The 26,630-nt window shown below is 33.0% G+C and overlaps 1 long non-coding RNA gene across 1 annotated transcript in view; it reads left to right on the top strand.

The window, feature by feature from the left end:
• The first annotated feature begins 2,484 nt into the window (after positions 1 to 2,484).
• Positions 2,485 to 26,630, top strand: part of LOC119622486 (uncharacterized) — a 33,720-nt gene continuing 9,574 nt past the window's right edge. The window contains exons 1-3 of the long non-coding RNA XR_005239098.1: positions 2,485 to 2,524; positions 4,264 to 4,298; positions 6,054 to 6,085. This is a non-coding gene — a long non-coding RNA (uncharacterized lncRNA). The remainder of the gene's footprint in view (positions 2,525 to 4,263; positions 4,299 to 6,053; positions 6,086 to 26,630) is intronic.

The raw sequence follows: 26,630 nt of genomic DNA, 5'->3' as shown, positions 1-26,630 counted from the left end.
ATAAGAAAATCATTTCTAAATTTTTTGTAATTCCTTCAGAGGCCATGCTTCTAAAAGGAAATGATTATGAAGGAAATTGTCTCCATAATGGTTAAATGCACTACTGTTTTTTAAATAAGGAAATATTTCTGTTTAAGTACAAGACAGAGTGACATTATGTTTCCTGGAATTTATTAGGCCTTTGACTTTGCCAGTAATGTTATCTTTCATTCTTGGAAATTCACAATGAATGTTGAAGTATCTGAAAAGTCTTGCAGTTGAGATACAGCTTGGTAGTGATCTGAAAAGCATATGTATTAGCTACATATCAATTATAATCATTTTTTTACCTAAGTAAGTCCTGAAGTTTAACTTGTCTACATTTTCAGTTAAACCTTTGATTTTCTAATATTGATCTAGAAAATGATTTACTAGGAGATTCTCAATTATAGAGTAGTCCAGCTTTCACCTAGAAGAGGAGAATGTAGGAGCAATTGCTGGCTCCATATTAGGAAAACATTTTATTAGTTTGAGATAATTTTAGTTCCCAGGTATATACTTCCATAGTATATTTTGTCTATACATGCATTGCATTTATTTACTGTCCTAACAGAGTAGAGTTGAGCAGAATATATGACTTAATAGTACTTATCATCTATTTTATAGTACTAAGTTTAATTCCTTTTTATATCGTTAGGATTGATTAAGTTATATTAAGCTATCATACAAATACAAAATCTCAGTGGCCCGAAACAATAAAGATCTATTTTTGGACCATGCTACATATCTTTTCTGGTAAACTAGGGATTTTCTTCCACTTTGACTTCACCAAATGATTGAGGCTGATGAAGAAGCCACAGCGTGGAAACTATCATTTTGACAATTCCATGTTTCTGCTTGGAAGTGACATAGATCACTCCCACGCTCGTTTCTTTGCTAAAGTAAGTCACACACACATATGACATCAAGGGAACAGGGAAGCACACATTTCTCTTTTACTCAGAAGTTAAGAAGGACCTAATATTACTGAACAGTAGTAATGCTACCATATTAGCCCATATTTATGAGACTATATGCCAAATTAGAAAATAATTACTTAAAATAAAGTAATAGATTTATTTAAAAACAAAACAAACAAACAAACAAAAAAACATGAGAAGACTAAAGATTGCACCTAGCCTATGCTGTGATTGTTTGGAAGAATGGCATTAAAATCCCCAAATGACAGCAGTAACCATTATATTACACATCACTAGAAGATTTTATTACAAATATCCAGTATCACAGCATAGTAAATATTCCTGTAAACTTTCTCTCCACAGATAAGGCATTCTGATTGCTTTGCATTTCCCCATAAAATCTATTTTTCAAACTTCGCACTGAGAAACACTTGTTATTTTGCAAAAGCCTTTACAAAACCTTCAACTTCCAATTCCTTAATTGATGAGATAAATATAGTGGAGAGTCACTTGTAGTCCACAGAATTATTTAAATTTTCTGCCTTAAACATATTGCAAGGGTAATGACATTTTACAGGTTCTCATTAACTGTCTTCATAATGTTATAAATTGGTGTCTGGCAAAGAGCAGTTTCTAATATACATGAATAATTTGAGAAGGATGATGGAGATGGTATACTTATATGGCTGTACATATGTAACTCATGAACAGAAAAGATAAGGCCCAAAGAATACCTGATTTAGTTTGGTGATGCAAGGTAAAGCCACTAAGATTTAGTCTACTAAGCACGTGGAAAGTGTTCTAATATAAAAAGAGGTTTGTTCTTTTGTTGAAGTTTTGAACTTTTAGAGACAGAATCCTTGGTGTTAATTTAGGCAAGCAGCACATCCCAAACCTGCACTAGGACCTTGGTTAGCTGCATATTCTGGGGGAAGATTGCCACCTACTGGAACGCCAGCACCATTCCCTCAGGTTTTATGGTCGATGTAAATATGGCTCCTTTAAAATAACATACCTTCCCACATTTATTTCAACACAAACTCCTAGATATGAAATTAGTGTATTTTTCCTCCAAAGTAAGCTCAATATAACCTGCTCCAACAGTCAGCTGCTACTACTCCCCGTTCCAGGTATCAGTCCTACAGTTCTTTGGGAGAATGATAGATGAAATTCTGGTTTTCTTAATTGCCAGGTAGGCATCAGTTGATATCCTGCTTCAGTCGAACCCAGCTATTACCTAATAGATAACCATTCTAAAGAAACAAACAAACAAAAAAGCATGATATTTAAAAAATTTGACTGCTTAGAGCAGTTCTACTGTCTAAAAAATGTTCACCTTTGAAATATATTTTTGACCACATATTACAAGTTTGTGAACAAGAAAAATAATACTACAATTTAAAACGTATTCATATAAGCAGCAAAACTGTTGGTGATTTGTCTAAGCAAATGACATACAGTCAAAATTATACTTTCCATTCCGTTGTCACAGTGTGGACTTTTTAACATAGCAAGGGATTTCAATGCCATCTTTTGGGTATTGAAGGAAGGGTGGGTTTGAGACCACTCCATCATCAATTTTAAAGGTAAAATTGTTGTAAATGTTATTGGGTTGATAAAACTTAATGGTTTGAGAAGATGAGCATAAGGAAATATGAGAAGAGGATTTAAAGACACAGAACAGCAGCATGAGGAAGAGTACCAACTGGAGGAGTAGATCTACAATAAGAGAGGTGACTGATAAGAGAAAATGAGATAGGAGTAAGGGATTAAGGATAGCTATTAGAAATTAAGGTAAAAAGCTAAGATAGTGTCTATGGAGGAAGCAATGTGATATATAAAGAACAAAAGAGCAAAATCAAAGCTTCGGAATTGCATAGACCTGTGTCATCAGCAGGTCTGCTTCAACTGCTACAAGCTGGGAACAACAGTTTCCCCATACTTTTACTTCTATTAAGTTAAAGAGTATCTATGAAACACGGAAGCCCTTGGAAGATAGAGTAAACATTTCTCATTTCAGTAACAAGTTAAAAAGAAAAATACAAAATTAATAAAGATGAAAAGAAAGGTCAATACAAAAGAACTTCGGAAAGAAGAGTTGAGATGAAAAGAATTAAAATGGCAATAGCAATAAGAAAAATCAGATCTTGATGAGAAAATTGATAGGGTAATAAAAACAGTAATTATTCAACATGATGCCCATACTATCAAAAATATGCAGGCAGACAACATTTGCGTTGACCAAACCACATCAAGTAACCAATTTAGCTATTCGCATGACTTTCTATCCACATGAAAGTAATTTCCATTTATCAGCTGTAAATTTTTAACTTACCTATCTTTGAGCTACACTTTGACTTTTCAACAACTTTCTGGACACTTCAGTTTAAATACTTCACCAAAATCTTCAAATCCAAATGTCAATAATGAAATTTTGTTATTTTCATTATTAAACTTGACTCTTTCTCCCTGATTCTTTTACTTGGTAATTAGCATCACCATTCTCCCAGGACAGTGGCCACTTAATTTAGTACTTCTACTTTTCCTCTTTCTCTCTCTTCACCTTTCCCATGTGGTATATTTGTGGTGGCGATAATGATGAAAACCAGAATGTATATATTATTTTAGAATTTATCCAACATTATTTAAACTTTTCCTAAAGATTCTTCTGCTGAATCTATTTCTCTACATCTGTTTGAATTTTTTTCCTTAAAATAAATTATATGCTTCTTAACATGTCAATACCTTCCATGATCTTATATACCTTGGTTTTAGATTAATTTTCTTTATATCTTTTCAATATCCTGGTCCAACCTGTTTTTTCTCCAAGATAACTGGTTATGTCTTTCTCCCTGTGTATTGAAAGCTCATTCATATTTCAATACCCTGATTTGATGCTATTTTCTCTATGATCACTTCCCCAGTAGCAGGTCAGCCACCCAGAAGTTGCCAGATGCCAGTTTCTTCTACCACTCAGAACATTACTAGAATTAACTGGAGTTGTTTCTGACTAAATGAATACATATACACACACATATACATTCTCGATTACTCATAGTGATTTAAATTTAATGTTATTAAGAAATTCATTACATTGCTCCTTTGAGGCCAAATAATACATAGTGTAACTCTGCTTATTTAAAATTAGCGATCTATTTTATAATCGAGATGTTAAGTCTTCCCAAGTTAGTTATCTATTTAGAGCAGGAATTAAAATAAATAAATAAATAAATAAATAAATAAATAAATAAATAAAGAGGTAACAGGGGCCACATAGAATTGGTTAACTGTTCTTTTTTTTTGTTTGCTTTTAAATTTATTTCAGAACAGTGACTTGTCATTGGCCAGTGGAAGAAAATGGTAAGTGAATTTATTTCTGTGTGTAATATTTATGAATAGAAAAAGCATTTTCTGCACATATCCACTAAGTAAATACTGAACAAATAATTAATATGTTATGAAAGACCTTGACTGTATTAGACTTTTTAATGTTCAGATTCCTCTGAGTTTATGTTTCTCATCATATTTACTCTTTCATGTTTTTTTGTTTTGTTTTGTTTTGTTTTGTTTTTAGAGTTTAGCATGGGTTTGCCTTTTTCCGTAAGTTCCAGGAGGGCAGATTTTCTATCTTAGACAACACTGTGCTAGAACAAAAACATGAACAGTTGAGAAGTGGAAGTCAAGAACAATACTCTCCATGTTAGTTTCTGGGCACAAAGCCTAGTAAAAATTGACATTTTGTCTTATGGTTATCATTGGTGATATAGATGAAATGAGTTATGAAGACTTAACAATTAATTTGAATTTTAGGTTATTACAATATCACTAATGACATAAAATACTCAGGATTTCATACACACACACAAACACACAAAAAATCAGATTTAATGGTAGAAATAAGCTCAGTCTGTTTACTCAGTAAAGACTATTGTGTTCATAAATGCAAATGTTAAAAAACGAATGTACCCTCAAAGCAGCTATATGAGTTTTTTAGTATTTTTTTCTGAATTTTAGATTTATAAAAACCATGTCTCAGCTGCTACCTTTCAACAATTTTATCCTGAGGCAATAAATAATTCAATGTGCTAATTTGACAGATGACTCTCCAGGAGACTCCTACCATTACTAGCATCATTAGGCCATAATATGCGTGACGAGGAGGGGCCATTCAGCAAATGTCCTTCACTTGTTTACCCCTAAAGAGCTGTAGTCTGCACAATTAACTAATGAAGCATTATGGGCCTTTTTTTTTTCTTCCCTGCTATTTCAATATATCAATGCAGAGAGTCGAGGAAAAATACAGTCTGTTTCCTTTTGCTAGATCAGTATTTATGGGATGGTTAAGACTGCACTGTAGCTCCCAGATGAATAAGGTGAAAATAATAAGATGGTCAAAATGGATCATCGCCATCATTACTATTACTTCCTCTTCTTTCCATGATTTGTGAAAAAAATATAAAAGGAATTTGGTGTTGAAATGCAAAAACAAAACAAAAAATACCCAAAACAGTGCTCAAATTTTCTGCTTAATATTTGCTGATTATGAAGAATTTGTACAGTCTTCATCAAGTTAGGTAATTTTATGTTCACCTAAAACTCTGACCACATGTGAATTTTCTCATATTTCTTTTCAAGTTTAAAATTAAATTCCAGTTAAAAAGTTTTGAAATAAGAGTGTGAATACGGGCTTTGGTTCGTATGAATCTCCTCTTACGGTCCAATTCAACAAAGCATGTGCCTACAAAGGTTCAAATGAAGTCACTAAGTCCACATCTAAATAGTTTCATCCTGCAAAATTGGGTTAAACAAAGAAATATCATCTGACTAGACTGCTGTTATTGTTTCAATGAATTATTTAATTGCCAAGACATTTTGTTGCTCAGAAAAAGTGGCTTAAGGTAGAAGTGAGTTTAGGGACCCCTTTCTTGCATTTACAGAGTGTATTATAAGTTCTTAGTTTAAAAATTATCACATCCTTTACCATTCCTAGTATTGTTTTGTGCTTTAGAGTGAAAAAAAAAAAAAAACTCTGCTCGAATCATGTCAATTGATATAATAGTTGATAGGTCCTAGGAAAAGGACAGTTACATTTTTCTCTTTCCAATCTTCATCCAGACCCACAATGATGTCGATGCTATTTCCAAGACGTAAAAGTCACAACCATTCTTCTTAGATGTAAACTATTTTATCCAGTTGGAAATATAGTTTCAATGATAATTATTATAATGCTTCTTTTTCCCCAAAGAAACTAATAATACATAATAATCATTGTGCTATTAATAATAAAATAGCTATAATTTATTAAATGCCAGTTTAATCTGAGCCCTTTTTTACATGCATGAGAAACATGAAAAAATGGTGTGAAGGGCTTGTTGGTTCTTTTACGAACTTTGAGGCTAGAAAAATTTTCATATTACAAGAGAATGAGAACCATTATATTTTAAGAGTTCTGTGGACAAATTCTGGTAGATTATCAATACCCTGTCACATTTATGGGAATTCTCAAAATCACTACTACTATATACTATATATTTCCTCATACTATTCCACTTGAACAATCAATCTATTCATTTCTTCTCTCAGTAAAATCAATTTTAAACATGCTAAACCAGTAATGAGCAAATTTAGTGGAAAAACAATCTAAACCCTTTTTAAATATAAATGTTCCCAGTGGTCTTACTATAACCTGGTAAATCATAGATACAGTGAAAATCTGGTATTTCTGATATTTTGTATTTAACAAATTGAGTGCTGTTAACGTTTTTAAATATTTGCTTTTCAATCCACATATAAAAATGGAATACAATTAGTAGAGCATGTAAAATGTATTTTTTCAAAATGTACTTACAAATGGAAAAGACTACTTGAATGCCAAGGAAAGCAGTAGTTTCTTTGCTTTTATATTGTAGAGAAGGCCATGCATCATCTCTATGGAACATCCTATCCATAAAAATCTGAGGAACGTTTGTAAGAAGTGGGAACACTTCCAAAAAACCATGCTGGAGGAATTTCACAAGACTGAATATATTTAATACACAATTTCTTTAGAAAACATAAAAATCACCTTTTTATACCCATTCTTTTCTTTTCCTTACTTTCCGCGCCCATCCTTTACATATGAAACCTTCCATATGGTTTCTTTAAATTCTTCAACTGTAATGAAAAATTGTTATCATAAAGGTCCAATACATACTTCAAATTACTATTGCTATTTGAACTACGTATTGGACCTTTTGGTTTGGTATTTGTAACTCAGATACTTTATTAAGCAGAAAAGAGACCAAAATATGGAATACTTTGTTGAATAATTAAATGCTTTGTAAATACAGAATAGACAAATTCATTTTAAATATTTGATCATTTTATCCAAAAGAGATCGATTTATCTAGCAAAAATAATATGAGTCAGAATATTATATAATTAATACAATTACATGAACAATTTTAGGATTTTGGCATTTGAAAAATGCCAAGTATCACTAACAAGCACTGAAAATTACTTACAAATACTGCATATTAAAGAATATTTAAAAATACAATTTCCATAACACAAAAGCTATAAATCAGTACTCGATGAGATTCAAAAATTACAAGTACTAAAACAAATGTATATCATTTCCATATAAATTTATCTATAATCAACATTTAACCAAAATTATCTAAAATTTTATATTTCTTCTAATGAAATGTGTTCCTGCTTTGTGTAAGAAAAAATTAATATCTACATGTTGTATTTTTCTAGAGCTTTGCTCATTCTTATGTAGTAATTTTTTTTTTAGTGTGACTTTGCTAAAAATTCAATAATGTACCATTAAAAAAATAATACTTATACTAAATACATCCAAGAGAGGCACTCTCCCATACATACACCACTTAACTGTAGGCTCACAGTTCATCGGAGACATTTCTGTTTATTTTGATATCTTTTGTTAAAGAAATCCACAGTAACAATGATGACCAGACAAAGAGAGGAAAAAAAAAGCCATTCATCCATTCATGGGTAATTGAATTCCCTCATATTTCATAAACAGACTGCCTATCTGTAGGGTTGTGTTTTATTTCAATAACTTTCTTTAAAATGCTTTTCCTTATAAGATGGGGAATTACAATAATGTTTAAGAACTCAAGGTCAAAACAGTTTTTAAGTTAGTTTATTTGATGGATGCATTGCTGTGAGAGGAGTCACCCCCTCCCTTTCCTCTCCCCTCTCTCCTACAAATTGCCTTTAGACTGGATGTTTATTGCCCAATGTAAAGAACAAAACAGGGAAGTAATTAAACCTAGAATTGCCTGCTGGTGCTTATGACAGTCAGGCCATGGGCCTGAGCCTAAGAGTCTACCCAAATCTGCTGAGAAGGAGCTTTGGTTCTGAAACAAAGCCAAGCAGCAAGACATCATTACTGTTAATTACCTGATAAACAAAAAAGACTTGGTGTCGTGGCAAAACACCAAACTCAGTGTGGCAGCTGATGCTGTAAAAGACAGTTGGCCTTACTTTGTCCTGTTGAGCATTGTACTGTGAGATGATCCACCTCCATAAAGAGCTCAAGTAATTATACTCCAACAACTGTGTTTATACGCTCTGTACTCACTATTGTGCTCTACTAACAACAAACAACCTGTCCTCTGGAAACAGGTGGCATCTGCTAAACATCAAATAGAAGAGAAAAAGACATGCTCTCAAATGGAAATTTATTAATTGATAAGCCAGAGGACAAAGTACATGAAAGCAGGTGAAAAATATGGAAGGACATTATTTAGGTCCCTTATTAAATAAATAGGAACCAAATAAAATATGAGATATGTTTCTCAAAATAATCATTGGCTTTTGTGACCTACCCTGGAATATAATAGCACAAAAGAAATATTTTAATAATATTATTTATACATTGATATTTATATTTCATATATGATATGTGTATATGTATTTTCATTTTGTTTTTATATTTTGTCATTACAATTTTCATTGATTATGCATGAAAATCAACAACAAAAAAGTAGTTAAATGGAGTGGAGTGGCAGACACGATTATGTCAAGCTCAGATGAGATTGTGTCATAGAATCCTATGTCCACACCATTGCAGGACATGGAGTTAATCAAGTGGATTTGGGTGTCTTTGGGAGAGTGATGTAGCATTAATGGCACCATCAGATAGATCTGGTTAGCTTCTTGTCACCTGGGGCATGGCCTTAGGTGAGTTAGACTTCCAGAATCAACTTCTTCATATGTAAAACAAAGTTAATCCTACATTTCTCTCAGCACTGGTGTGAGGAGTCACAGATGTAATGTATACGTTCATTTAACATAGTGCCCAAGGCATACTAGGCTTTCAGTAAATAGTGGTTTTGGTAGCCATTTGGAATACATTAGTCACGTTTGAGGCAACTGGCTATTTAAGACAACTAAGAAACACAGAGTGGGCCGAATCATAGTTGATTTGGTAAGTACGGGCAGGTAGGCAAGTCATATTCTCCACCAGTAGATACCCTATCAGCTAAGGCAAGAACACGCAAAAGCTCTGAGGACCAGAATCTTCACCGCTTCAGGCATTCCTCATGTGCTTTACAGGATAATGAGATGGTTAAAAGTAGTGAATTTTGATTTCAGAATGACCTACATTCAAGTCCATGCTTTGTGGATTGCTATTTCTGTGTGCCTTGAAAGATGACTTAAACTTCATAACTCATGTTCTTCACCTAAAAAGTGACATGTACAGGTCTAACCTCTTTAGAACATGAACTACCTAAATTTGATTCACAGTTTCACGATTTACTTAGTTACGTATCATATCTCTGATTTAGCATCCTCACCTTACACTGAGAACAAATATTATAACTACTTTATAGGATTGTTAGGAAAAATGAGTAACTCACTAGCCCTTAAAATGGTGCTTGGAACATAAGAAATCTGTGCTATAATGTGCTTTTATTACCAGCTATTTAGGAATTTTTGAGCTGCTTTTGAGACCTTACCTACTTGTGATAGTAAATATTAGTAGTAATCCCTACCTGTGCATGGATGTCACCATGTGGCATGCTCTCAATCCTCCACGTACTTTTCTGAGAGACTTTGCAGTTTACCTTCATGTTTGCTTACAAGACAATGTCACCAGTATGCCCACTACAATTACCACATGACACTCCCCATGTACTTTCCCTCCTGCTTTGGCTCACCCTATTTTATATAAAGTCTTGGCAAAATAACTTAAAAGGTCTTCTCTGTTGCCACTGCTATTATAAGATCTCAAGTGTCTGTCATTCAAGGCCATTCAAGCGTCCTGTTCTTGTAGTGGGTTTCTAGCAGACATGGAGAAAAGGATACCTCCTTAATTCTCTGTCACACTTGGTCATCTGGACCTAGAACACTCCTCATGCCCGTATCTCTTTATGTCCATAAAAGCTCTTGTGAAATCGGCTCCCAACTCCCACTTCCCTAGGCCTCCAGCCCAGCCCATTCTCAGAAAGGAATAGAGCCCAAGATCATCCTGTTCACTGCCACGGGCTCCCCACCACATGCGTCAGGCTTGTAATGACATCATGCTTAGTGGGTGAAAAATGAAAAATTTATTATTGTTACTTATGTGTCCTCTCATGTAGGCCAGCATAATTATTTTTTAATTTTGGAATTCATGGAAGTTAATCAAACTGAATTTGCATATTTGAAGTCTCACAGACTGATTATTTCTGAAGAACCGTATGCCAGTGGCTGTAAAATTCTGCTCCTTTGTTATACAGTCAAATTTCTTGCTTACCTTTCATGATAAAAGAATTAGTCTGACATAGCACTCTATTCACTACTATACTGTTGAATAGTAAACTTTTCTGAGCTTTTTATGACTGCCAATAATTTACATAAATAACAAGAGCATTGAAGTGCACACACTGCAGTTCTAGGGTAATGAAAGAACCATTACATTTAGCTTAGTAAGTAAGCATCCTGAATAAAATCCACCAAGAAATCATAAAAATAACAACACACAGATGGTTCTTTATATTTTTGTGTATGTTAGCTCATGTAATTCTAAATTCAGAAGTAATAATTCAAATTCAAATTCTAAAAGGTGTGTATTCTGAAGTTGCCATCATCACTTGCTTAAGAACAATCACAAGCTTTAAGTAAGTTGTTTAAAATTTCTACATCTCTTAGCAGTAACTTCTATCCACTATTCAAAAAGGGGCTTTTCTATGTATTTTCTACCATAGAAACTTTTTGCTACAGTGTGTATGCATACGTGATATTACAATAAAACATGTGCCAAATAATATTAATACATTGTAAATTTTGATTAAAATGGTCATATTAGTATTTATATACATTTATATGTTAAACAGAGGACCTAAATAACTTGTCTTAAAATGGTAAAAGTAAAGGTGTTATTCAGGTAATATAAGTGAATTTTCAAGTGTTAATGAAAAGTTGAAAATGTTACTAAGGTGCCAAGATGCTTAAGATGTATGTTTGGAATAGAACAATGGAACCTTGTAGGTCTTGCAAAGTCAGTCTATAAAATTGAGGTAGATGACGCTGAGTGATTACAGCCAGCCCACCAATCTTGAGTAATACTTCACCAAGACATAGATTATGAAGGCATATTCCTTGCTTTCTAATGTCACCTCCACAATATTTTCATCAGTGAATGCAAAGCTATTGCCATTTTCTTCTTTGTTTCTCTCACTATACAGTTTACTCATGTTCTCCAAAATACACTGTCTTCTTAAGAAATTTTTATAGTATTTATAATAATAAAGCACTTGGAAATTGTAGAATAGAAGCTACTTTCTTTATAAGTATTGATATTATTTAAATCCTAAGCAGGAACTTGGGATTGATGTATTCAAAAATCAAACCAAAATTGTGATTTAATATTAACTATTTTTAAAGATTATCATCTAAAATATAGTTGTTCTAAATTTCAACAATTTTAAATATTTTTTATTAACTTAATACATATATTGAAGAGGGCAGGCATTTTTTACACTAACCAAGTTATTTATGCTGACTTATCAAATATTTACTGCTGTTTTTGTTATGTGCCTCATTCTATTTGTGTTAAATGACCTTTAGTCTCTAGTCTAAAGCAATAAAGTGAATGCTTCCTGTCCTATCGATTAGGAAAGGCCTATTTTCACACTAATAAAATGGGAAGCCTCATTTAATAAAATACTTTTTTCTGCCAGTGGCCATAGGTGAACTGGAGACTTGACAATGCTGGCAAAGGGCAACTGAGAGGACAGAGGTCAACTCTGCTGTAAATCAACTTCCAGGAACAAATCACTGGACACTATAAAAATCAAAAGTGGTTCTTTAAGAGACCAACTTGACCCTCCTTAACCAGAAAATAACATCTGACCTGGCAGTGAAATTTATCACAACATTTCAATTAAAACTTGGCAGGCACACTAGCAGCTTACTGTTTTTCTACAGTTGACCTTGTTATAGGAAAAAACAGAGACAGGAGGGGGAAAATGGATATTCTTGATTCATATTACATAACAGATATAATCTGCACAGTAAGATTTTATCAGTTACACGAAGTTTTCTAGAAACTAGATTAATATGTTATGAGTGAGTAAGATACAACTTTGCGTAAATTATTTGCTGTTCAATTGTTTCAGATATCTGATTTTTTTATGATATTAAAAAACAGCCTGCAAATGTTATCAGTTAAGCAATAACCTGAAGGTGTTATATTTTACATAAAAGTACATATCTGGAGTTTGGCAGGACAAAAAAACATTCTTAAGTATCCTCTTTTTAAATTTATTTTTGCAATCATCTACGTATTTATATTCTAGATTTCAAGTAATTTAATCATGATTTTCCTCTCACTTCTACCAAACACAAGTGTGATAAAAATTGAGAAAAAAATGTGTCTTATACATACCAGTCCTTTTGGGTACAGTAATTATGATTTTAAAACCAAGTATAAATTACAATATTTAAAAATGAGTTTTGAATCTAAATGACATGTATTGTCTCAACAGTTCTTATCACAATGGAAGCACTAAGAAAATGTGGACAGATTAACTCAAATGGCATCACATTTTTGACCACAAAGGGCCTTTATAAAAATTTTAAAATCTGAAGTTATCTGGGCGCAGTGGCTCATGCCTGTAACCCCAGCACTTCGGGAAGCTGAGACAGGAGGATTGCTTGAGCCCAGGAGACTGAGGCTGCAGTGAGCAGTGATGTTACCACTGCACTCCAAACTGGACAACAGAGTGAGAACCTGTTTCAAAAAAAAATCTGAAATCATATAAAAAGTTTGTTACTTCCTTTGAATTATTTCACTGCACACTGTGGCTCACATGTATAATAAAAGAGTAATAGGAGACAGGGACATTGGCCTCTCCTTTGCCAATGGTTACCTCTGTGACTCTTCAAAGGCATATCATCGTACCTTTCTCAGAGGCAAAACAAGATGGCAGAAATAGATAATTTTAAAGATTGTTATTTTATCATTAAATGGCTATAATCTCTAAACTTTTCAAATAATAATAATGCAATACAAACAAGTTACAGAATCAGGATAAAGCTTAGGATTTTATGACTTTTAGGAATTAGAAACATTTAATGTATAGGTTTTGGTAATACTTTGGAAAAAAGATACCATGCACATGTTTCCTACTCTATGCAGGCAAAAAATTCTAAAATCAAAGAGATGATGGGGCTACTACTGTTGAGGTAACAGAGGCCAAACATGAGGGAAGTAGGTAAGGTAATGGTATTATTATGATTAGATAGCTATAGATTTTTCTTTATATATTTATAATCATTGTATCTGTTTAATATTAATGATAATATTAAAATATGTAAACATAATCTAGATCATTCAGTTAGTGACCTCATGACAGATGTTGGTGTTTGTGTTAATAATTTCATTTTTAATCAAATAGGAATTTATCAATACTCTTTAATAGCCACAGGCTCTAAAGATAAGACCTGAGATGAGTGGTATACATGAGGGATTAAGGCCAAACAACAACACAACACTGCAAATGAAAGTTTCACAAAAAATCAAATAGAGCAAAGTCAGGGCAGGAGGAATCAGAGCAACATAGGACTCACTATAAAATAGTGATGAAAGGAAACTGCAGTGACAATATTTCCTTGCAAAGTGCTTGTGTAATTGGTTTCAGTAAAACATTTTCCATTATTGCATTCATATTTATGTTTGAATTGTATTAGAATTTGACTTCGTTATTCATTTGTAGTAACTTTTTGCATAATGAAAGCTAACTCAAAGAAGGAGAGAGTGATACAACCCTGAGGGGTTATGTCAGTGTGCAAGGGCTGGGAAAGTGTGTTTTCAAGGTAAATGGAGTAGCCAGATGAAGACTCAAGGAAAGATAGAACTTAGAATAGTCTCTCAAGAAGAACTGGTAGCTGGGCAGAGAGAAAAAGGTGCTCTCTGCCTGAGATGAAATTGGAGATTGTTGGCAATGTTTAAATGTTCTTTGCAACTTTTGTGTCATGTCTTTATTATGGTTTTAAATTACTCAAATGCTTAAAATAGAAATTTAAAGGAACTATTTACAACTTACATGTTAATGTTAATAAATATGTTTATATTCTCAATTCAGAATGTTGCCAATCACTATATTGCTGAAAGGATTCTCCTAGGATGAAGCAACCATGAACGTTCCGTGCTCAGAATTCCCCTCAAAAGAACCTTCGGCAGAAAGCAAATTTAGCTGACAGCTTTCAGCTGCCACCATTTTTGATGCATCAAGGTAGTCATCCAGGGCCACATTTACCTTGCATTGCTCTCATCTGCCGATTGAATATACTTTGCATATATTATACTTGCAGTAATCTTGAAAAATTAAAGATAGTTATTTAAATGCTTAATATTATATACTATGCACATTTATGAAGAAATTTGGTGATAGGGAGCTTACCAAAAAAATGTATAATTTACTATCAAATGTTTACCACAAAACACAATAAATCGTAAATCTTTATGGTAGATGATCTATAGCTTTTAAAAAGTTCCAAATTGCTGGAAAAAAATTGTCTTTTGAATTTTCTTACAGTATTTTTTTCTGTGTATGTCATCTAAAGAGATGGTTCACAAAGGCTATAACAGAAACTATAATTAATAATATTTATCTTTAAAAAGTAAAGATGGAGAATGAGAAATATTTTCACATTTTATATTCAGTAAATATTTTTATAACAAACTGCATTACCTTTGCATTTAGAAAAAAATTATAAAAGTCAGGTCCGACAATTTCTGAGTTCTCCATATGTTTACTTTTATACTATTGATTTTATGAAATAAGTGCCATAGTTATATATTAAAATTATAATTAGATAATTACATGATAAACATATTGTATTTATACATAAAATATGTTAGAATTAATATGTTCAACATTTCAAATCCCTATAATTTTCTTGACCAGAAAACTGGCTCAGAGAATCAATTGTATTTCCCAAGTTCATGTATGTACCTTTTGACAGAGCCAGCACTAGAAACCCTGTCTTTTGACTCAGTCAATCTATTAGATAAAAGTCTTTTAATAAGTGTATTCTATATGCCATTCTACAGTAGATGCTAGGGATACAACTGTAAGCAAGGCAAATGTTATCTTTGCCTCCATGGGACTTACATTCTATCACAGAAGATAAATATAATCAAATAATTAGAAGTTTTGAGAGATATGCTTGATAGATATTGAATGATTTAGAAATATGGTAACAGGGTTTCCTAATCTAGTTGGAGGGATTGGGAATGGCTTTCCTATGGAGGTGTCATTTGGGTTAAAACATGGATGGTTTATTTTTATGTTTAGTTTAGTTTTTTTTTTTTTTTTTTTTTTAACTTGACTATCTTGTCCTATGCCATGTAGCAGGTTGTGCTAAAGTGGCAATTGCATGCATGTTTCAAGCCATTATTCTCAGTGCCTACTTACCAGGCACTGAACATTCCCTTTACATCTAGTATTTACTATTGCATTATGCGGGGAATCATGTCTACCAACATCATCAGCAATATTTCAGCCATAGCACTTATCAAGCAGGGAAACACTCTCTGCTGAATGCCCTGTGTTTTCACCTGAATTGTTTCTGAACCAAACTGGGTCCTTTATATGTAGAATCTCTTTTATCCTCATATAGAAAATTACTGTTGAAATGAGATTAAAGTATTTTAATATGTGGTAATATTAGAGATATAAATTGAGCAATTATGAAATAAATGTGATAAACATTCTATTGATAGTGATGTATTTAGTTTTCATTTCTGCTATAACAAATTACCCCAAACTTACTGGCTTAAGCACTACAAGTTTATTTTTTTTATAGTTTTCCAGGTCAGAAGTTCAACATAGGTCTCACTAAGCTAAGTTCAAGTTGTGCACAGGACTGCCTTTGTTTCTGGAAATTCTGGAGGAGAATCCATTTCCCTTCTATTGCAAATTTATAGAAGCTCCCCACATTCTTTGGCTCGTGTCCTACTTCCTCTTTCTGCAAAGCCAACAACATTATTGTATCTCTCCAACTACTCTTCCATAGCCACATCTTCCTCTGACCACAGCTGGGAAAGATTCTTCCCTTTTAAAGACTTAAAATCATTATACTGAGCCCACCAGATAATCGAGGATAATCCTCCCTTTTTAAAGTCTTCAATTTAATTACATTAGCCATATCCTTTCTGACATGTAAGGTAACATATTGTCAGGTTCCACAGATTAGGATGTGGATATCTTTTGTGGGGAGAGGGCAGGCATTATTTTGTCTACTTCAGGTTGAATATTATGCTTAATCTTTCCTGTTCAGCTACTTGGTGAAAATAAATGAAAATTTAATTTGTAGAGAAGAGAAAAAATAGATTAAATATTAGTATGCCACAAGTATTTTAAATCCTCCCTTTAGAAATATCTTCATTCAAAATTTGTAAAACTTGTCATGAAGCTCAAACAGTAAACCTTCAGTAGCGTCCATAAAACATGGTTTGCAAATGGCCAGCCTATTATATTTGAAATTACAGAGCAATGATACAAAACTGATAGCAATAACTTCTCTTTTGTGGAAGCATGATTCTGTCCAAGTTCAAAGACCTCAAACTCAGGGAAGCTGATGGTGTAACTTTCAGTCTGAGTTGAATGTCTGAGAAACTGGGGCTGCTGGTGTGAGTTCCGGAGTCCAAAGGCCAGAGAATCTGGACCTCTAATGTCTAAGAGCAGGGGAAGAAGAGGGTCAATTCCAGAAGACACTAGAGAGTGTGAATCTGTCTTTCCTCTGTCCTTTTGTTCTATTTGAGTCTTCAGCCAGTTTCATGATGGCCACCCACACTGGGTGAGAGGATATCTTTTTTCTTCAGTCCACTGATTCAAATGCCAGTCTCTTCTGGAGACACTCTTACAGACATAATCAGAAGTACTGCTTTACTAATTAACTAGGTATCACTGAATCTAGTCAAGATGACACAGAATTAATCAATACAGTGTGCATGTCTAGGGCCAATATCCTTAATGAACATAGGAAAAAAAAATCCTCGATAAAATACTAGTAAACCAAATCCAGCAGCACATGAAAAAGCTAACCTACCACAATCAAGTGGTCTTTATCCCTGGGATGCAAGACTGGTTTATGTATGCAAATTAATAAATATGATTCAACACATAAATAGAACTAAAACCAAAATTCACATGGCCATCTCAGTAGATGCAGAAAAGTTTTTCACTAAAATTCAACATCCCTTCATGTTTAAAATCCCTCAACAAACTAGACATTGAAGAAACATCTCAAAATAACAAGAGCCATCTATGACAAACTCACAGTCAATATCATACTGAGTGGGCAAAAACTGAAAGCATTCCTCTTGAGAAATGGAACAAGAAAAGAATGCTCATTCTCACCACTCCTGTTCAGCAAAGTACTGAAAGTCCTAGCCACAACAATTAGGCAAGAGAAAGACATAAAAATTATCCAAATAGGAAGAGAGGAGGTCAAAATATCTCTGCTTTCATACATTATGACTCTATACCTAGGAAACCTCATAGTTTCTGTGCAAAATCTCCTAGATCTGATAAACAACTTCAGCAAAGTGTTAGGATACAAAAATCACTGTACAAAAATCAGCAGCATTTCTAAACACCAACAAGATCTAAGCAGAGAGCCAAATCAAGAATGCAACCCCATTCACAATAGCCACAAAAATAATAAAATCCCTAGGAATACAGTTAAATCAGGAAATGAAAGACCTGTACAATGAGAATCACAAAACATTGCTCAAAGAAACCAGAGATGACACAAACATGGAAAAAACATTTCATGCCCATGGATATGAAGAATCAATATTGTTAAAATAGTCATACTGCTCAACACAACTTACACATTCAATGCTATTCCCATCAAATCATCAATGACATTCTTCACATAGTTAGAAAAATATCTAAAATTCATATGGAACAAAAAAAGCTCAAATAGCGAAGGCAATCTTAAGCAAAAAGAGAAAAGCTGTAAGTATCACATTACCCAACTTCAAAATATACCACAAGACTACAGTAAGTCAAACAACATGGTACTGGTACAGAAACAGGCACACAGACTAATGGAACAGAATAGAGGGCCCATACATAAAGCCACACACCTGTGACCATTTGATCTTCAAAAAGTGGACCAAAACAAACAATGGGGAAAGAACTCCCTGTTCAATAAGTGGTCCTCGGATAACCGGCTAGCTAAATACAGAAGATTAAATCTGGAAACTTTCCTTACACCATATACAAAAATCAACCCAATAAGGGTTAGACTAAAATCTAAAACCAAGAACTATAAAATCTCTAGAAGATAACTTAGGAAATACTTTTCTGGACATAGGCCCTGGCAAAGGTTTCGTGACAAAGATGCCAAAAGCAATTGCAACGACAACAAAAATTCACAAATGGAACCTCGGTAAACAAAAGAGTTTCTGGAAAGCCAAAGAAACTGTCTACAGAGTCACAGACAACCTACAGAAAAGGAAAAAAATTGCAAACTATGCAGCTGACAAAGGTCTAATATCTATAAGGAACTTGAACAAAATAGCAAAAACCAAAGAACCTCATAAAAATTGTGCAAAGAACATGAAAAGATACTTTCTAAAAGAAGACATACACATGGCCAACAAGCATAAAAACATGCTTAACGTCACCAATAATTAGAGAAATGCAAATCAAAACCACAATGAGATCCTATCTCACACCTGTCAGAATGGCTATCATTAAAAAGTCAAAAAATTACAGATGCTGGTGAGGTTGCAGAGAAAAGGGAATGCTTATGCGTTGCTGATGAAAATGTAAACTAGTTCAGCCATTGTGGAAAGCAATTTGGCAACTTCTCAAAGAACTTAAAACAGAACTACCATTTACCCCAGCAATCCCATTACTGGGTATATAATCAAAGGAGTATAAATTTTTCTACCATAAAAATACATGCATGCTTATGTTAATCACAGAACTACTCATAATTGCAAAGTCCTGGAATTCATCAAGATGCCTACTGATGATAGATCGGATAAAGAAAATGTGGTACATATACACTATGGAATATTACACAGCAACAACAACAAAAAATGAGCTCTTGTTCATTGCAGCAACATGGATAGAGTTGGAGGCCATAACCCTAAGCAAACTAATACAGGAACTGAAAAACAAATACGACATGGTCTCACTTATAAGTGGGAGCTAAACATTGAGTACACATGTACACGAGGAAGGGAACAACAGACACAGGGGCCTAGTTGAGGGTGGAAGTTGGTAGGAGGGTCAGGATCAAAAATCAGATACTAGGCTTATTACTTGCATGATGAAATAATCTGTACACCAAATCGCTGTGCACACAATTTACCTATATAACAAACGTGCACAGGTACCCCTGAACCTAAAATAAAAGTTAAATAACAAATAAACAAAAAAAGAAAAAAAAGCAAACACTAAATTTCTTCTTCTTTTTGCTCACTGATGTGTTGCACAGATAACAGGGAGATCAACTTCAACTTAGAGGGACTGGCTACATTGAGAATTACATGCTATTGTGATCAGCCCTGAGTAGAGGAACAAATGCGGGGCTTTCCTGCAGGGTCACAGGTGAAGAGCAGTTTGAGGTCTATATTGTTGAGGAGGGAGGTGAAATTGAAAATATGGTTACAATACTCACAGAAATATTGAAATGTTTCCACAGTGTGAAAAACACATTAAAGTACAGTAATAATCTGTCATCCTAATGTATAAATCAAGTACTACTTAAAACAGCAAAGATCAGAAGACTACAAATATTGGTTATGTGCAAACTGAAAATTTGTAATCTGATAAGCTTACTCTTAGACATATAATCATTTCCATGTGAAGATAACATTTCGTACTATTCAAGTACAGAAAGCTATACTTCCCATACAGTCTCCCTAAATAATCTAGCAGCAAAGTATAGAAAACCAAAGAAAAAATTAATGAAGAAAATAATAGAAACACAGTAATACTTCAATACTTTATTAGAGCTCTCTTAGTTATTGACAGATCATGTAGTAAAACAATAAATACAATTATAATAGATTTAATTAACTTAATTAACAGGTATGTGACTTGAATGAAGTGTCCTTCAAGCAGAAAGTATAATTTTGCTGCTAACACTCATAGTACATTTATAGAAATTGAGCATGTAATAAGCCACAAAATTCAAACAGCAAGATTTACAAGATAATTATGTGGCCACTAGTGACATAAAATTAAGAATTAAGAAGATGAACAAAAATGGTAAGTTATATAAATTTTAAGAGAAAACTCATAGTTAGGTCTACTTTCAAGCATTTTTTCATAAAATAAAAAATACACATGAAAACTAATAAGGCCACATAAAATCTATGAGCTAGATACAAAGCAAGACACAAATGTGATTTTTTATCAAGTAAAAATACATGAAAATAAAATAATAATTAAACATCCATCTAAAGAATTTTGAAAGGGAGCAACAAAATAAACCTAAATGAAGCAGGAGAAAAAGATGTATAAATTAAAAAGCAGGTTAAGGACAATACTACAAATTGATAAATGCCTTTTGATATCACTTTTGGTAAAAGGTAAAACATTGTGAAAGACAAAACAACTAATATAATAAAAAACACACATTAACAAAGAAAATATAAATGACAAAGAGTAAAAGAATATACTTACAACATAGAGTGATATAATATACTTAAAATATAAAGGGAACTTTTTCAATAGGTAATTTAATTTTATAATATTTCATTATATTACACTCATTAGTTTAATAAAAATAAAATTATTTTATTTTTGTTTAAAACTTTTGGATATTTTAAGCTTTAATGTTTACATTGAGAATGCCTAATATACGTTTTAATAAAATTTACCACACCATAAAATAGAAGATGTCAATCTATGAGACCACTCAAATAAATGCTAAAATGAATTTGAGTAAATTTCATGTATCATTATGATAGAAATTAGATATAGAAGAAAAAAAATATATACATATTTTGTATTATATTTTAAGTTCTGCGGTACATGTGCAGAACATACTATTTTGTTACATAGGTACACATGTGCCATGTGGTTTGCTGAACCCATGAATCCATCGCCTACATTAGGTATTTCTCCTGATGCTATCCCTCTCGTAACTCCCCACCCCTGACAGGCCCTGCTGTGTGATGTTCCCTTCCTTGTGTCCATGTGTTCTCATTGTTCAACTCCCAATTATGAGTGAGAACATGTGGTGTTTAGTTTTCTGTTCTTGTGTTAGTTTGCTGAGAATGAAGGTTCCAGCTTTATCCTTGTCCCTAGAAAGGACATGAACGCATCCTTTTTTATGGCTGCATAGTATTCCATGGTGTATATGTGGCCACATTTTCTTTATCCAGTCTATCATTGATGGGCATTTGGGTTGGTTCCAAGTCTTTGCTATTGTGAATAGTGCTGCAATAAACATATGTGTGCATGTGTCTTTATAGTAGAATGATTTATAATCCTTTGAGTTTATACTTTTAACATGGTAAATACTATGTTTTAAACTACCAGCCAACGTTATCTTTATAAATGTGACTTTAGCAACATGCTCATGAAAATCAAATACAGTCATGCATCACTCCATGACAAGGATACACTCTGAGAAATGTGTCATCATGGGATTTGGCTATTGTGTTGACTACCACAGAGAGTATTACACAAGCCTAGATGGTAGAACCTACTACATGCCCAGACTATATGGTACAGCTTATTGATCCTAGGTTACAAACCTGTACGACATGTTACTGTACTGAATACTGTAGGCAGTTGTAATACAATGGTAAGTATTTTAAACACAGAAAAAGTACAGTAAAAATATGACTCAAGATTTCTCAAGTCCAGGCGTGGTGGCTCAGGCTTGTAATGCCAGCAGTTTGGGAGGCTGAGGCAGACAGATCACCTGAGGTCAGGAGTTCAAGACCAGCTTGGCCATCATGGTGAAACCCCATCTGTACTAAAAAAATACAAAAAATTAGCCAGGCGTGGTGGCATGAGCCTGTAGTCCCAGTTACTTGGGAGGCTGAGGCAGGAGAATCGCTTGAACCTGGGAGGCAGAGGTTGCAGTGAGCTGAGATTGTGCCACTGCACTCCGGCCTGGGTGACAGAGTGAGACTCCATCTTAACAACAACAACAACACCACCACCAACAACAAACAACAACAACAACAACAACAAAAGATTTTAAAAAATGATGTGTCTATGTAGGGCATTTACCATAAATGAAGCTTACAGGACTGTGACTTTCTCTGGGTAAGTAAGTAAGTGGTGAGTGAATGTGAAGGCCGAGGGCATTACTGTATAGTACTGTAGACTTCATACATGTTGTATACTTAGGCTACACTAAATTTATAAAAATAGTTTTCTTTCTTCAATATTAAATTAATCATAGCTTACTGTAACTTTTTATATTTTAAAATTTTTAAGTTTCTAACTTTTTATAATAATATTTAGCTTAAAAAACAAACACATTGGTCAGCTGTATGAATATAATATTTTTCTTTATATCCTAATGATAAAAGTCTTTAACTGCTTTACACATTTTTTAAACGTAAAACAAATGAAGACTTAAACACACAAATTAGCCTAGGCCTACACGGAGTTAATCATCAAGATATAACTAGACAATAGCAAGCTTTGGCTTCATTATAATCTTAAGGGATCATCATTGTATATGGGGTCTGTCCTTGACCAAAATGTTGTTACATGACACATGACTGTGTTAGACAATCATGTCTTCTACCACAACTGTAATTAAACATGTTTCTAAGTTTTAGCCACTGCACGTTTGTAAGAAAAATAAAGTATCTGCTAAAAATATATTTATAAATAAAATCTGTTTCATTTAAGAATATTATATATTTTATTGCATCCAAGACAGTCAATTTAAAATTTAAAAGAAAAATTAATTCCTCAGTAAATTGACCAGCGATATCACTAAAATCCTAAATGAAATAACTTTTCATCATGCTATTAGTTATCTGTAAAAAGTGAAAATGAAGAAAATCACATTCACCATAGCTATCAAAAAGATAAACTGGGGAATAACCTTAACAAAAAATGACAGATGTGTATAAATTTAAAACACATGGAATACCGTATATGAAGAAATGCATGTTTTCTCATCTGAGAAGTTAAAAGGCTAATTCTTTAACAAGAAATGTAAACGTGAAATACAATATAAAGAAATGCCCAGACATATATACAGATACTTTGACAAACTTATCCTCAGATTCAAATGAAATGTGGAAAAGACAAAAAGAATCAAAGATTTGACAAAAATTACTGAAAAGGGACGTTCACTTTTAGATATTAAGATTTATTAATACAAAACTTTAAAAATGTGCTACTATGTACTAAAGACTTAACATAGCTGGATCAATCACACAAAACAGAAAGCTTAGAAACATACCTACAAATATTTAAATGGTTTATAAATGCAATTGTTATCACATTAAATCAACTAAAAAATTGGGTTGGGAGGGAGAAAGATTAAAAATTAAATCAATCAATCAAACAAATAAAAATACCCTAAAAACATGTTGATGATTATTTATGCAATTTCACAGTATGATCTTTTTTTTCCCCCAAAAGAAGAGATAGTATACAAGCAAACAAGAAATGATTGGTAGGTGAATATTTTACACATAAAGAAGTTATATAAACAAATAAAACATGAAGATCCCAGGGAACATTGAGCAAATGAGATAAACATATAAGTCATAAAATTTGAAACACATAGGGCCAGTTAAACTATGAAAATTTTAAAGCATCTTATTAATAAATTAATAAATGTGAGAGATTATTTTTATCTACCAAAATGGTTGTGGAGCTTAATAGTTGAACATAGAAGAGTTAAACTGCATATTATAATTGAGCTTAAATCTTGACTTCACTTTACTAGTTTGATGATTTTGAGTAAATTATTTTAATTCTCCATGCTTTTGTTTTCTCATCCGAAATGTTAAGAATACTATTATACTTCTGCTTCACAAGTTTGTTGTGACGATTACATGCTTTTGTGTCTGTAAAACACTTATTTCAATGCATGGCACTTAGAAAACACTCAAAATTACTAGATTTAACCTACATACCCAAACATAGAGGACATATACATATGAGTTCACCATTGCAATAGAATAGAATGCAAACCTTTGCAATAGAATAGAATGCAATAGAATAGAATGCAAACTTTAAAAAATCATGTTACCATGGATACAATAGTCATTATCTCTTGACAAGTAGAAAATGTTCAAATAGTAAATATGGACTTTTGTTCTGAGCTATGACAGTAGCTATTATGGGACTAGCTCTCCTACTGAAAAGTATAACATTGATTAACTACATGAGGTATATGTTTCAATATATTGGACAAAAAAGAACAAGACTATGATCCTCAAGACTCCTCCAGGGAATAATTTCTTGGCCATGTCACAACAAAGTAGGGTCTAAACACACCCCAACAGTTTGAAGTAGCTTAAGAGGCTGGGCAAGGCTCTAGGTGGTAGAGATCTGTGCAGAGAGAAGCATCAGAAAATTTCTGTGAGTCCTTGGCCAAAAGCAGAGCAAAACTACACAAGACTCAACAGAAAGTGGCTCCTATGGCTTGGGAACAGAAAAGCACAGAGGTAGTACAGATTAAATAATGCTAGGAAACTTTGCAGTTCAGGTGCATGCAGTGTGCAGACATGGTTAGGTTAACACACTGTGAAAAATCTGGGCATTCAGCTTAGGAACCAGAAAGGCTATGAATTCTCCGTCTCAAAAAAAAAAAAAAAGAAAAAAAAAAAGAAAGGCTATGAATTAAAGAGTAAAGACAATGTCTTCAATTAAGGCCTATTCTACCTCTTCTCTAACTAAGTGTAAAATCAAATCCTGGAAAAACCTTTGGGGAGATGGATTCTGGACATCTAGTTCCTCAAGTGGGAGGGACTTCAGAAAACTTAGATGTCTATGGAATTGCTCTAAAGAAGCATAATTCGGCTGCAATCAGTTCAAGATGATCATCCAGTTGTAGATTTGCCAACAAATGCAAAAAATTCCTTCGGATGAACAAAATAGAACTAGAATTTCTAAACATGCCATTAACAAAGTATAATGCGAAGTAAGTAACACATGGAAAGAAACAGGAAAATGTGACCTAGAATCAAAAATAAAAAGTTCATAGCAATATTCAGTAGCAGTCAACAATGAGATAGCCCAGACATTGGATTTAGCAATGGAAGTCTTTAAAGAGGCTATTATAAATATGTTTACAGAAATAAGGGATAAAGTGTTCAGAAAATTAAAGGTCTTAGTGAGGAACAGGGAATATCAGCACAGCTACTGTGTAAAACAACTCAAGAGGAAATTTCGGAATTGAAAATTAAAGACAGAAATGAAAAAACAAATCACTGAAAGTGCTTAACAGGAGATTGAAGAAAGCAGATGGAAGAGTCACTAAGCTTTACAAAAGATCAATAGAAATACTCCAATCTGAAAAAGAGATAAAAGAGATTGAAGAAAAATGAACAGACAGTTAAGATACAAAAAGAGTCAAAACATATTTTCAAAAGTCTCAATAGTGAAAAGAATAACAACAAACTGTGCTAAACATTTTGAATAAGTAATGGTCCAAATTCTTCCCAAATTTGATGAAAATATTTACTAATTGACTCAAGATTTCAGCAAAACCCTAAAACATAAAGTACCAAAAAAAAAAAAAAAAAAAAGTACTTAAGCAATTCTTAGTCTAACTGCTAAAAACCATGCTAAAAATGTCACCTAAAATCTTGTAAGTAGGGAAAATATCTTTCAAACATAAGAAAGAAATAAAAACGTTTTTTAATGAATAAATGTTGAGAAAAAATTGTTGTCATTAGACTGACACTAAATTTATTACATTTGGAAAATGGGCAATGTCAAGTCAGAAGTAAGAACTGAGGGATGCATATGATTAGCTCCAGAGAAACAATTGAAAATTATTTTTAAAAAAGAGGGGAAGGAAGAACACAGTCACAAAAAGAAAAATTCAAATTAAACCCAATGTAAGTAGAAGGAAAGAAATAATTACAAGGCAGGAAGCAATGAAATAGAAAAAAGATAATAAGTAAAATTAACAAATCAAAAACTGATAAAGACCCTAGAAAGACCAATGAAGGGAAAAACAAGAGAAAGTATAAATTACCTGTATCAAAAATAAATGAGAAAA

The sequence above is a fragment of the Chlorocebus sabaeus genome, chromosome 4 (assembly GCF_047675955.1).
Source record: "Chlorocebus sabaeus isolate Y175 chromosome 4, mChlSab1.0.hap1, whole genome shotgun sequence".
Lineage (NCBI taxonomy): Eukaryota > Metazoa > Chordata > Mammalia > Primates > Cercopithecidae > Chlorocebus > Chlorocebus sabaeus.
This window is presented reverse-complemented; position numbering and strand designations above follow the sequence as displayed.